This window comes from Felis catus, chromosome A3 (assembly GCF_018350175.1).
Source record: "Felis catus isolate Fca126 chromosome A3, F.catus_Fca126_mat1.0, whole genome shotgun sequence".
In the NCBI taxonomy this organism is placed as follows: Eukaryota; Metazoa; Chordata; class Mammalia; order Carnivora; family Felidae; genus Felis; species Felis catus.
This window is the reverse complement of record NC_058370.1, coordinates 3,978,882-3,990,754: the sequence shown is the minus strand read 5'-3', so window position 1 is coordinate 3,990,754 and position 11,873 is coordinate 3,978,882. Positions and strand designations below refer to the sequence as shown.

At 51.5% G+C, this 11,873-nt stretch overlaps 1 long non-coding RNA gene across 1 annotated transcript; it reads right to left on the bottom strand.

Moving 5' to 3' along the window:
- Positions 1-3,501: 3,501 nt before the first annotated feature.
- LOC123384249 lies at positions 3,502-8,555 on the bottom strand. The gene is made up of 3 exons (XR_006595001.1): positions 7,650-8,555; positions 7,251-7,482; positions 3,502-4,803 (listed from the first exon to the last, which is right to left on the bottom strand). It is a non-coding gene; the product is annotated as an uncharacterized LOC123384249 (long non-coding RNA).
- Positions 8,556-11,873: the final 3,318 nt, after the last annotated feature.

The window sequence follows — 11,873 nt, the reverse complement described above, 5'->3', positions numbered from 1 at the left end:
CACCTCGGTGGGGTGGGGGGGCAACCAAGGAGGCTCCAAGAGCTCCAAGTTCTGCGGGGAAGCATTCTAGAAGATCGTGACAACATCTGCCATCAACAGCCACTCACCCCCTCATTCCACCCCAGGCACACGGTGGGGAAGCCCATGGGTACCTCTGTTGCCCTAGTGGGTCTTTTTTTTTTTTTTACTATTTGTTTATTTATTTTAAGAGAGAGAGAGAGCGAGCAAGAGAGCGAGTGCAAGCAGGGGAGGAGCAGAGAGAGAGAGGGGGAGAGATGATCCCAAGCAGGCTCCGTGCTGTCATCACAGAGCTCGATGCGGGGCTCCAACTTATGAACTGTGAGATCATGACCTGAGCCAAAATCAAGAGTCAGACTCTCAACTGAGTGAGCCACCCAGGCGCCACCCTCCCGCTAATGGGTCTTGAGGGTGGGGATAGGAAGGTGGGAAGGGGGAGGTCGGGGATAGCTGATAAACGACCCCGAAGTTACTAATGCCATGGAAATGAGGTCATTGGCACCCCTTCCTTTTCTGTCTCTGGTGGGGAAGCACTGGGGTTGGTGGAAGATAGAGCTAATCCCTTAAGAACTTCATCAAAGACAACAAGGAACATAAAGAAACCAGTCCTTGGCTGAAATAGTAAAAGAAAGATACATTCCGGTTGGTTGGGCCACCTTGGCGGTCACAGGAAGGCCATGCATTCCATGAAAAGGAAGCGCTGTCTTTCTCCCCAGTTGCACACGTGGGGAGGGGACCTATCACCCAGGTTCGGGCAAGTCGGGTCAAGAACCGGGGCAACGGAAGGATCATCACTTGGGAAGTATGGTGGGCAGGATGAAGGTGACCTTGGCGAGGAGGGAAGGAATTTGCATTTTGGTTTCAGGTTTTCTGGAAGCCGTCCCCCAGGCCCTTCTGCCCCAAAGCAGTTGTGGGGGTAGCTCATCTCCTTACAGGGGTCATTGTCAGGGGCTGCTCAGGGCCACCGGGGGCCAACATTCCAGTTACCTCAAGCTTCTGGCTGGCCCAGAACAGGTGCCCAACTCTGTAGATGCGGCCTGGGACACAGGGTCATCAAAGCCTGCCTCCAAGAGGTGCGCCTTCAGGGCTCGAGGGTGTCAGGGACCACTCCGTGTTCTAGGCTCCTAGCCGGAAAGCCCACCCTCACCCCAGCCCCAGCCTGCGTCCCACGCAGTGACCAGGGGCCCTTTAAAGGCACAGATCAGCTGTATCACTCCTTTGCTGGGAACCTCTCAGTGGCTCACGGGCCCCCCCTCAGTATAAAGTCCAGGCTCCCGAGTTCAGTGTAACCCCAGGACCCTTATCCCAGGAGGCGGGGAGGTAGAGCCTCCCGCAAGACAGGTGAATTCATTTCCTGGGGCGGCCTCAACATATGACCACACACTGAGGAGCTTATAACAGATAGTTATTCTTGCACAGTAGGGAGGTCAGAAGTCTGAAGCCAAGGTGTCAGAAGGGCCATGCTCCTTCTGGAGGCTCTAGGGGAGGACCTTCCTGCCTCCTCCGGCTTCTGTGGCCCCAGGGGCCACTTGGTTTGCAGCTGTGATCCTGTGCACATCCCTTTCTCCTCTCTGGCATGCGTCGGACCTCCTCTGCCTCTCTCTAGTGAGGCCACTTGCCAGGGGGGTTTAGGGTTCACTCAGATAATCTAGGATGACCTCACGTCAAGATAATTAGCTTAATTACATCAGCAAAGATGCTTTTCCCAAACAATGTCACATTCACAGATTCCGGGGATTCAAACGTGGGCATATCTTTTGGGGGCACCATTCAGCTCACTGTGGAGGGAGTTGGCTGCTTGAGACTGGGACCTCCCAGGAGCAGATCTGGAGATGAGGCTTTGAGCTGAGCAGCCAGTCTGGAAGGTGACCCCAGGAGATCACCCCAGGAGAAGGGAAGGGAAGGGGGAGGGGAAGGGGAGGGGGAGGGGAAAGGGGAGGAAAGGGAAGGGAAGAAGCCAGATGGGCAAGCAGTGCGAAGGAGAACAGAAAGGTCATGGCAGTGAGCGGCCAAAACTCATTCTCGGGAGGTGAAACTCTGGCAGATGGTCATGGTGGGTCCCCAGAGCCGCCCCCAGAGGGACAAGGAAACTGGGACTTCACCCATCAGCTCCCACCACCCTCGCTGAGAGCCGTTTCTGGGTATGAGAGCCCCTAGGACCCCCAGCGGGGGAGAGCCCCGGGGAGTAGCTTTGCCCAATCCCTGAACTGGGGAGGGGAAGCCAGATGCTGAGAATGTGGACTTCAGGGCTAAGGAGACAGGCCGGGGCTGGCATCTCGGAGGTCACTGCCAGTCGGTGCCGTTAGTGGTTAGAGGGGCCACGTCTTCTGTCACCTCCTCCCCGCCGTGGGTATCAGAGCCAGAGGTGGCCTCATCCCTCTGACCCAAATTGGACTTGACCCCCCGCTGTTAGTGGAAAGGCTGGCCTGAACCTAAGGAGGGGTCCCTCGACGCACGGTTGTGGGGGCAAAGCAGTGACCGGCCCTTGCTTCTTCACGGGGGCCAAGCACAACTGAGCAGCAGAGGGCACGGCCCTCCCCACGCGTGAGCTGGCATTGAGCTGGCACAGGTGCCCACGTCTACCCTTCCTGCTTCCAGCCACGTTTCCTCGGCTTTCCTTTGGGATCTATTTCTCCCCTGCTTTCCGTCCATGGGGTTCAGTCTATGGGCCTGATGGCACCAGCTGGAACCGGGAGGGCACGAGACCCAGGTGGAGTAATGGGGGCAGCGGGGACCCTTGGCCCCACCCAGGCCACTGAGACTCACGCCCTGGACTCTCAGGGAACCTTGTATAAGAAACCTTCTTTCCCCGGCCACTCACCGAAGGGCCCAAACCTGGAGCTCTGGTGGCCCTCGTGGCCCCTGGGCACGAGGTCTCAGAGAGGACAGTGGAGCTGTAAGGTGGAGAGACCCAGTTCCGATGACCTTCAGGGCTGGGTCACACGTGCCTGCAGCCAGGGCACTTCTATGTCAGGGACTTTTCCGTTACACAAGGCCATGGATTTCTCCCCTGAAGTTGACTTTCTGTTACTTGCAACCCGTAGACTCCCATGATGGTTGCTTAACCTCTCGGAGCCTCGGTTTCTGACTCTATAAAATGGGAATTAAAAAAATGGCACCTATTTTATGGGATTGTTCTTCCCCACGATGTTTTGGGGATGCGGTATGTAGGCGGGGGCTCCAAGCACGAAGTTTAACCACAATGGTTGACTGAGGGAACGAGAAGCCCACCGTCTTCAGGAAGGTCCCCACAGTCACCTTAGCCAATTCTAACCTCTCCTTTCTCTGGATCAGTTTACTATTGTTGTTAATAATAACTCTCGGGAGGCACCTTCCAACACGCTCAGCATTTGATTTTACTGGGCCTTGAATTATCATCTATTTCACGTTCCTTTCATTGCTCTGAACTGACACAAACCCCCTGAACTGCAGGGCCACTCCCTCCTCCTGGAATCATCAGGTTACGTAGACAGGGAGCTACTTTAAGAGTCAAGGTTGGCTCGTTTTGCCTCCTGTATGGTTAGTTGACAGTGATCGAGTGCTACCACGAACCTGGCATCGTTCTAAGTATTTTTTATTGGTTAAGAGTATTTCGGTTGCCCGTGGAAAGAAAACTTCAGACCAGCTTAAGCCCAGATCGGATGTCATTGGCTCGCATATCTGAAAGACCAAGGGGCATTCTACCTTCAGGCATGGCTGGATCCAGCACCTCCAGCGTCATCATGGAACTATGAGGACTCTCTTGGCTCTGCTTCTTACGCTGGTGCCGAGACTCAGCTCCCGGTGGCTCCCGATGTCCCAGGCTCCCGGTGGAAAAGAATGTCCCCTGTCTCTCCAGGAATTCTTGGAATTAGCTCTGATTGGACAGCCTGGGTCCCATGGTCATCCCTCAGCCAGTCACTGTGGTCAGGGTTATGCTGACCGATTTAGGGTTGAGATTTAGGGTCCTTCCTAAAGATCTGGGCTGTCAGCCCCAGTCAGACCGAGAAAAAGGAATCAGATCCTCCAGGAACAGCAGGTTTGGGTTACTAGAAGAAAGAAATCGATGCCAAGTCACCGAAAGGCACTTGTGTCCCTTGGGGTCCTTTTCTTGCAAATCCTAACAACACCTTCACGAGGGAGGTCCTATCAGGACACGTGTTGCAGATGAGGAAGTGAGGCACAGAGAGGTTAAGTAGCTTGCACAAAGGCACACAGTTGGCAAATGATAAGAAGACACAAACGCAGCTGCAAGGTCCCTTGTGTTACTCCCAGAGAGAGTTCTTGCTGTCATTGGGTCTCTGCTCTCCCCTGTTTGTGGCTCCTTTGCACCAACACAGTGCCAGACTTAGGCACTTGTTCAGTTAGAAACACTGTTCAGTTGTGTCTGTAGGCTGCCTCCTCTTGGTATTTGTGTCATTGTTTATTCTTTAGAGTTTCCAAAGACTACAGAGTGTGCCCAAAGGCAAAACACGTCAATTTTTACTGAGAATTAATTTTGTTAATAAATGATATATAAGTTTATGCATCCTAATTAACCAAAAATTATTTATTGCAGCAATTAAAATGAAGTCGTGTAAATGACTGCAATTTTAAGTTCTTGACAAAGTGATAAAGTCCATTAATGCTTCTCTGCTTTGCTGAAGCTTCTTAAAACTCTGCCAGCAGCCAGCAGTCCTGCCCCTGCTCCCAGAACTTGCAAGGGGGAAATTCAGAGACTCCATGGATCTGAGTCCCCTGGAGAACTAACTCCAGGCTGGAGGTTGCTCTAAACCCTCAGTGAGGCAACGATTGGTATCTTCTGACCTGGTTACATCAGGGAGAGAACTATAAGTCACTAGCCGCACCAATCCATCCAGACACAGAGATATGGGGAGGGAGTTATGTGGCCCCTCCGTTTTGGACAGCCCAGAAGAGCCACGTTCTCTTGCTTCTAACATTCCCTACCCTTGCCTTGTCCATGACTTGCTGGGACTAACTTGTAATGCCCTCTCTTCATCCCAAGCTAACATTTATTCATCCACACGTCCATGCATCCATCTACATATCCATCCATCCATCCATCCATCCATCCATCCATCCATCCACATATCTATCCAATCATCCATCCATCCATCCATATATCCATCCAATCATCCAATCATCCATCCATCCATCCATCCATCCATCCAATCATCCATCCATCCATATATCCATCCAATCATCCATCCATCCATCCATCCATCCATCCATCCATCCATCCATCTATCCATCCACATATCTATCCAATCATCCATCCATCCATCCATCCATCCATCCATCCATCCATCCATCCATCTATCCATCCACATATCCATCCAATCATCCATCCATCCATCCATCCATCCATCCATCCATCTATCCATCCACATATCTATCCAATCATCCATCCATCCATCCATCCATCCATATATCCATCCATCCATCCATATATCCATCCAATCATCCAATCATCCATCCATCCATGCATCCATCCATCCATCCATCCATCTACATATCCATCCATCTACTTATCCATCCATCCATCCATCCATCCATCCATCCATCCATCCATCCCTCCAATCATTCATCTATCCCATAAATAAGTACTGACAACAGGATATCAGTAACTATTTTCCTGGACACAGATCAACATGGTCTTTTGGATCAAACCAACTCCTATTTATTGAGCATCTACTCTGAAAGACAGGTCACCCTTTCCCCCTTTCCTACTAGATAAAGCCCATTGTCCTAGGTCTTCTCATCCCTTCCACATGGCTTCCTTTGCCTGCTTCAGCATACACCAATGCCTCTCTCCTTCAAATCCCCACTTTCACCTGCTCCTATAGGCGAGACTTCACCACATAGTACTTGATACCCTCTCACTTCATAGATGCGGGTCTTGCTTCCTCTTCCAGAAAAGGAATCTCTTGGGTTTGTCTTCTCTTATCCCACAGGATCCGGCACAATGACGGTGGTTGTCCATGATATTTAAAACATTTGGGAAGCTTGGATACCCCCAACAGCAAGAATCCTGGGTCATTCATTCATTCAGGTAGAAAAGCCCATAGGACACCTGCCATGTGTCAGGTACTGGGGTAAAGAGGACTAAGACACAGTCCCTCTCTTGTGGAGCTCAGAGTCTGGTTTGGGAGGAAGGGAGGTGAGCAGGATCCCAGTTCAATATGGTAGGTGCCGGGATGAGGCAAACAGAGAGGCCGGGCAGTGGGGGGGGGGGGGGGGGGGCAGAGGAGCCCTGGACCTTGGCTGGAGGAGCTGGCAAAAAGGATGTCAAGTGTCCAAGGACCCACCAGTTTGCAGGCATGGAAAAGGAGACAGAGGAGGAAGGGAGCCTGGTATAGGCATGCTACATGTGGCTCAGCTCTGAAGGCAGAGTGCCGGCATGCGTGCATGTGTGTATGTGTGTGTACACGCGACCCATAGAAGCGGCAGTCCCCACACCCCGCTCGACCGCCTCCCGTGCGCGCCCACGTGACTATCAGCCCTGGGTCAGAGCTACTCCCGCATTTTACAGATGAAGAAACTGAGGCCAAGAGGAGCAGAGCCTTGTCCAAACGACCAGCGACGAGACGGGAAGCCCACCTCTCTTCCCAGCCCGGGCCGCCTCTGTCCCACATGTCCCCTCCAGCTTCCAGTACCTTCTCACGTACAATTAGGCAACGGGAAGGGAGGGGTCTCTTCCCCACGTCTGGTTGATGCTGATAAACACGTTCGAGACCCCTCCTGTCATCACGCTCCAGGAGAGTGGCGGGTTCAGCGTGCGTAGTAGGGCTCACAAGCAGAATGCGGGAGGCATAGTTCCATCAGAATTTCAGAAAAACAACCCTAACTTTACAGTGCGAGTGTGTCCCAAATACGACACGAGACGTACTTACAGTAAAACATTGTGATCTGAAATTCTAATTGAACCGGCTGTCCTCTTTTCCTTGTTTTCCCTCCCCACGAAACCTGGCAGCCCCAAGCCCAAGCTCACAGACACATCTGGGTTCAAGGGGAGGTCCTGCATTTTGTGGACAGTGTGGCCTTGGGTGGGTGGCTCTGCCTCTCACATCACATCCCACGCTGCTCATGTGTAAAGTGGGGATCGCCCAGCACAGAGGCCACTTGGCGGTGACATGAGTAGAACAGAAGCGTGGGAGATACAAGGGGGGACTCAAACAGCAGGAACCGACTACTTGTGTAGAACTGGCCACCTGGAGATGGGCAGCAACCCAGTGATGCAACCAACAACTCACCCTGTGCCCGTCTTTCTGCTTTGCCGTCCTCGTGGTCGCAGGAGGGCTGCCGTAGCTCCAAGCATCACGTTCTTCTTACGAGATATTCCAAACAGGAAAAAAGGGGTCGACGCCAAAGAATCTTCTCTTTGGTGAATTTCTCTTTATTCTGGGGGTGACGCTCTCTGCCGGAAGCCCCTTAGTAGATTTTCTTCTGCATTTCCTTGTCTGGAAGTAGGTCGCATGCCCACCCCTACACCAATCAAGATTAAGAAAAAAAAAAAAGGACAGGGGCTTTCAGCGGCTGAGATGAATCAGGGCTCTCTCTGTGGAGCTGGGCACACTGTCACACAGAATCAGGGCTCTATTCACGAGGACAAAGGAGAATGAGTGTCGGGTGGATGGTCAGTATTTCCGCACCTTGTGCTAGAATTGCAGATGATAAAAGCTTCCGTTCGTCGGGTGCTTACTGTGAGCCGGTCGCCGAGTTCTGTTGGTTTCTCACAGCCCGTTCCGACCTGTGCCCGGCCCGACAGGCCTCGAGTCTCACTCCCGTCGGCCAGGGAAGGAGGGGAGCGCCCCTGAGCTCAGCCCTGAGCAGGGCCCACGGACCCGGCCCCACCGGCCCCGGCTGGGGTGAAAACCACGCAGCCTGCTGGGGACCCCACGCGCCCACTGCCCTTCCTGAATTCCGTGTGTCCTAGCCCAGGTCCGCTGGGAGAAGCTGCCAGAAATCACCTGCCACTGCCCAGGGGGCTGGGCGGGGGGGGTGCCCTTGTCCCGCAGGTGCTCCCTTGTCCCGCAATTGCAGACTTTAAGGGCGACGTGATGTTCCAGGCGGGAACAGTGATTGCCAGGCGTGGGATCCTGCCCTCTCGCCGCCCTCCTGGGGCCCTTAAAGTGACTGGTGACAACCGTTCCTCTGGGTCCCCTTCAGGCTCCGCGCACTTGAGACCTCTCGACTGGGGATGGTACAGGCGTGGGGCCCCGAGGACATCCGGGCCCTCTGCTCCTGGGGGGTAACCACCCGAAGGAGACGGAGCGACGAGAGGCCGTTGACCCGGGTCCGAGGGACGGAGGGGGGAGGGGACAGGCACTGGCGCGCGGGCACCTGCTTCCGACCCGTGAGGGGGGGGCGTGAGAAACCCCGGGGGTAACACGAGCCAGGCGCTGGGCCGGGCGGGACTCAGCGAGGGTCACCAGGCCTGACTCGCGCCTGCCCCCGGCATCCCTCTCGAGCTGAGGCGCGTCCATTTCCGTCTGCGGGCGAGACCCCTCTCTCCGCCTCTCCGTCTCTTTCTTTCTCCGTCTCTTTCTGTCCCTGCCTTTTTATTTCTGTTTCTTTCTCTGCCTTTGTCTCTGTTTTTCTCTCCGTCTCTCTTTGTCTGTCTGTCTCTGTCTCTGTCTCTGTCTCTTTCCATCTGTGCCTCTGTCTCTTTGTCTCTAGCTCTGTCTCTGTCTTTGTTGTTCTCTCTCTGTCCCTCTGTTGTCTCTCTGTCTCTGTCTCTTTCTCTGCCTCTGTCTTTATTTTTTTCTCTCTGTGTCTCTATCTCTGTCTTTCTGTCTCACTCTATCTCTGTCTTTCTCTGTCTCTGTCTTTCTGTATCTTTTTATTTCTCTGTTTATCTCTGTCTTTCTCATTGTCTCTTTCTTTGTCTCTGTTTCTCTGTCTCTTTCTTTGTCTCTGTCTTGTCCCTTTCTTTTTCTATCTTTTCCTCTTTCTCTCTCTCTCTTTCTTTCTCTTTATCTCTGTCTCTGTCTTTCTCTCTCTCTGTCTCTGTCTTCCTCCGTCTCTGTCTCTCTCTGTCTTTGTCTTTCTGTCTGTCTCTGTCTTTCTGTCTCTGTCTCTTTCTGTCTCTGTCTTTCTCCATCTCTGTCTCTCTCTTTGTCTTTCTCTGTCTCTGCCTCTTTCTCTGTCTCTGTCTTTCTCTCTGTCTCTGTCTCTGTCTCTGTCTTTCTGTCTCTCTGTCTTTCTCTGTCTCTGTCTCTGTCTTCCTCCGTTCTCTCTGTCTCTGTCTTTCTCTGTCTCTTTCTGTTTCTTTCTCTCTCTGTCTCTGTCTCTATCTCTGACTCTTTCTGTCTCTATCTCTGTCTCTTTTTTCCTATCTTTGTCTCTTTCCTTCTTTCTCTGTTTCTGTCTCCTTCTGCCTCTCTCTTTCTCTGTCTCTGTCTCTGTCTTCCTCTGTCCCCGTCTTTCTCTCTTTCTTTCTGCCTCTTTCTCTCTCTCTGTTTCTGTCTCTGTCTTTCTGTCTATGTCTCTTTCTCTGTCTCTGTCTATCTCTGTCTCCTTCTGTCCTTCTGTCTCTGTCTTTCTGTCTCTCTCCCTCTGTGTTTCTATCTCTGTCTGTCTCTGTCTCTTTCTCTTTCTCTTTGTCTCTTGCTGTCTTTTCCATCTCTGTCTCCTTGTGTCTCTGTCTTTTTCTCTCTGTCTCCATCTTTCTCTCTCTGTTTCTCTTTCTGTCTCTGTCTTTTTCTCTGTCTCTTTCTGGCTCTTTCTCTTTCTCTCTGTCTCTGTCTTTTTGTCTCTTTCTCTTCGTCTCTGTCTCTTTCTCTCTGTCTTTTTCCTCTAGCTTTCTCTATCTCTGTCTCTGTGCTTCTGTCTCTTTCTCTGTCTCTATCTCTGTCTCTCTGTTTCTATCTTTTATCTCTATAAATTTCTGTCTTTCTGTCTCTCTCTGTCTCTGCCACTTCCTCTATTTCTGTCTTTGTCTCTTTAGTGTCTGTCTTTATCTCTTGTCTCCTTCTGTCTCTGTCTCTCTCTCTTTTTCTCTCTACCTCTGTCTCTCTCTTTCTCTCTGTCTCTTTGTCTTTCTCTCTGTCTCTTTCTGTTTTTTCTCTGTTTCTGTCTCTTTCTCTGTCTCTATATTTTTCTGCCTCTAGCTTTCTCTATCTCTGCTCTGTTTTTCTGTCTCTGTCTTTCTTTCTCTGTCTCTGTCTCTCTGTTCTTTGTCTTTCTCTGTCTCTGTCTTTCTTTTTCTGTCTCTGTCTTTCTATCTCTGTAACTTTCTGTCTTTGTCTCTGTCTCTTTCTCTTTCTGTCCCTGTCTTTCTGTCTCTCTCTCTGTCTCTGTCTCTCTGTCTCTTTCTGTCTCTGTCTTTCTATCTCTGTCTTTATCTCTTTCTCTTTTTCTAGCTCTCTTTGTCTCTTTTTCTATGTTTGTCTCTTTCTTTCTCTGTCCTCTCTGTCTCTGCCTCTGTCTTTCTATCTCTCTCTATCTTTATCTGTCTCTCTCTTTCTCTCTTGGTCTCTGTCATTCTCTCTCTCACATATGCACACTCCCCATTTCTCAGCTTATAAAAAAGTCTGTGTGTTTGTGTGTGTGCACAGGTGCACACGAGTGTCTCTCTAGACAGAGAATGTCTCTCCCTCTTCCCCACTCTCTGTCTTTAGGTAGAAAGAAAATTTTAAGTAGCACAGAGACCCGCCCAGTCTGACCTGCACTTGGGGGGGATCTGGAGCCTTCTAAGGTGCACCTGTGAGCCCCGGGGCCCCCGCGCAGGGAGAGGAGGGCGGGGTCTTCCCCTAGGAACGAACACCTGTGTCCTGCTCTCACACAGGTCGGAAGATGCCTCTCCCTCAGGGCCCACATCAGTGGAACCATCTAGATTTCTTTTGCGAAGTGTCCAACACCTAAAATGCAAAAAGCTGGTTTTCTGTGCTTACAAAGTCATGCAAGCCCCTTTTGAAAATGCTCTTTCTTCCTCGTCTCTCTCTGAAGATTTCGGTCTCTCGGCAGTAATAAAACCCTCTCCTTAAGAAAGCACACGCGAGAGAGAAACACTCAGGAAAGTGGTCCCGGCTGTTGTCTGTTTTCCTTGGAAGCTGAAAAATCTATATGTGGTTTTCTTCCAGGAAGGAAAAAAATGTCTCTCTGTTTCTCTGTCTCTCTGTCTCTGTCTCTCACACACATACGCGGAAAGTTCTCTCTACTGGATCTAAAATGAGACAGAAATTACTTCCCTTATTTAGGGAGGTCTCATTTGAGAAAAAAACTATCTCTTTCTCGGCAAACAGAAAAGTGTGTGTGTGTGTGTGTGTGTGTGGCAAAATTTACTCTCTGTCAGAAAATCTCTCTCTAAAGCTCGTCCTCCCTGGGCAGAAATGTCGGCTCCCTTGGCAGGTACGTAGCAGAGGAAAAATGCGCATAAATCCTCTGCACAAGAAGAATGTGTGTGTGTGTGTGTGTGCATATGCACGTGTGTGTGCAAGCAGGTCAATATCTTTCTGTGCTTTGTCTCTCTCTGCAAAGAAAAATATATACGGTCTTTCATCACAAAGAAAAATGCGGCAGGAGAAGCCATGCGTGTGCTTTCTCCGGGCAGACACCTGGGTGTGCACACACACGCACGTGCACACACACAGGCACACACGCGGGCCGTGGCCTCCCTCGGCTCGGGAAGGACGCAGCCTGGAGGCCGGCTCGCTCTCCGCCCACAGAAGCCGTCGGCACAGCTTGTCTCCGGAGAGGACATATTCCATCTGACTCACACAGGTCTCTCCGAGACCCTCAATCCCAGGGCGGGGGGGGGGGGCACGTTGGAGAGAAACACACGCTCACTCTCTTTGCACGCTCGGAAAATTGTGCGCGTGTGTGTGTGCCGGGAAAACAAACAAATGGAAACCTCCGTCTCTCGGCCTGAATCT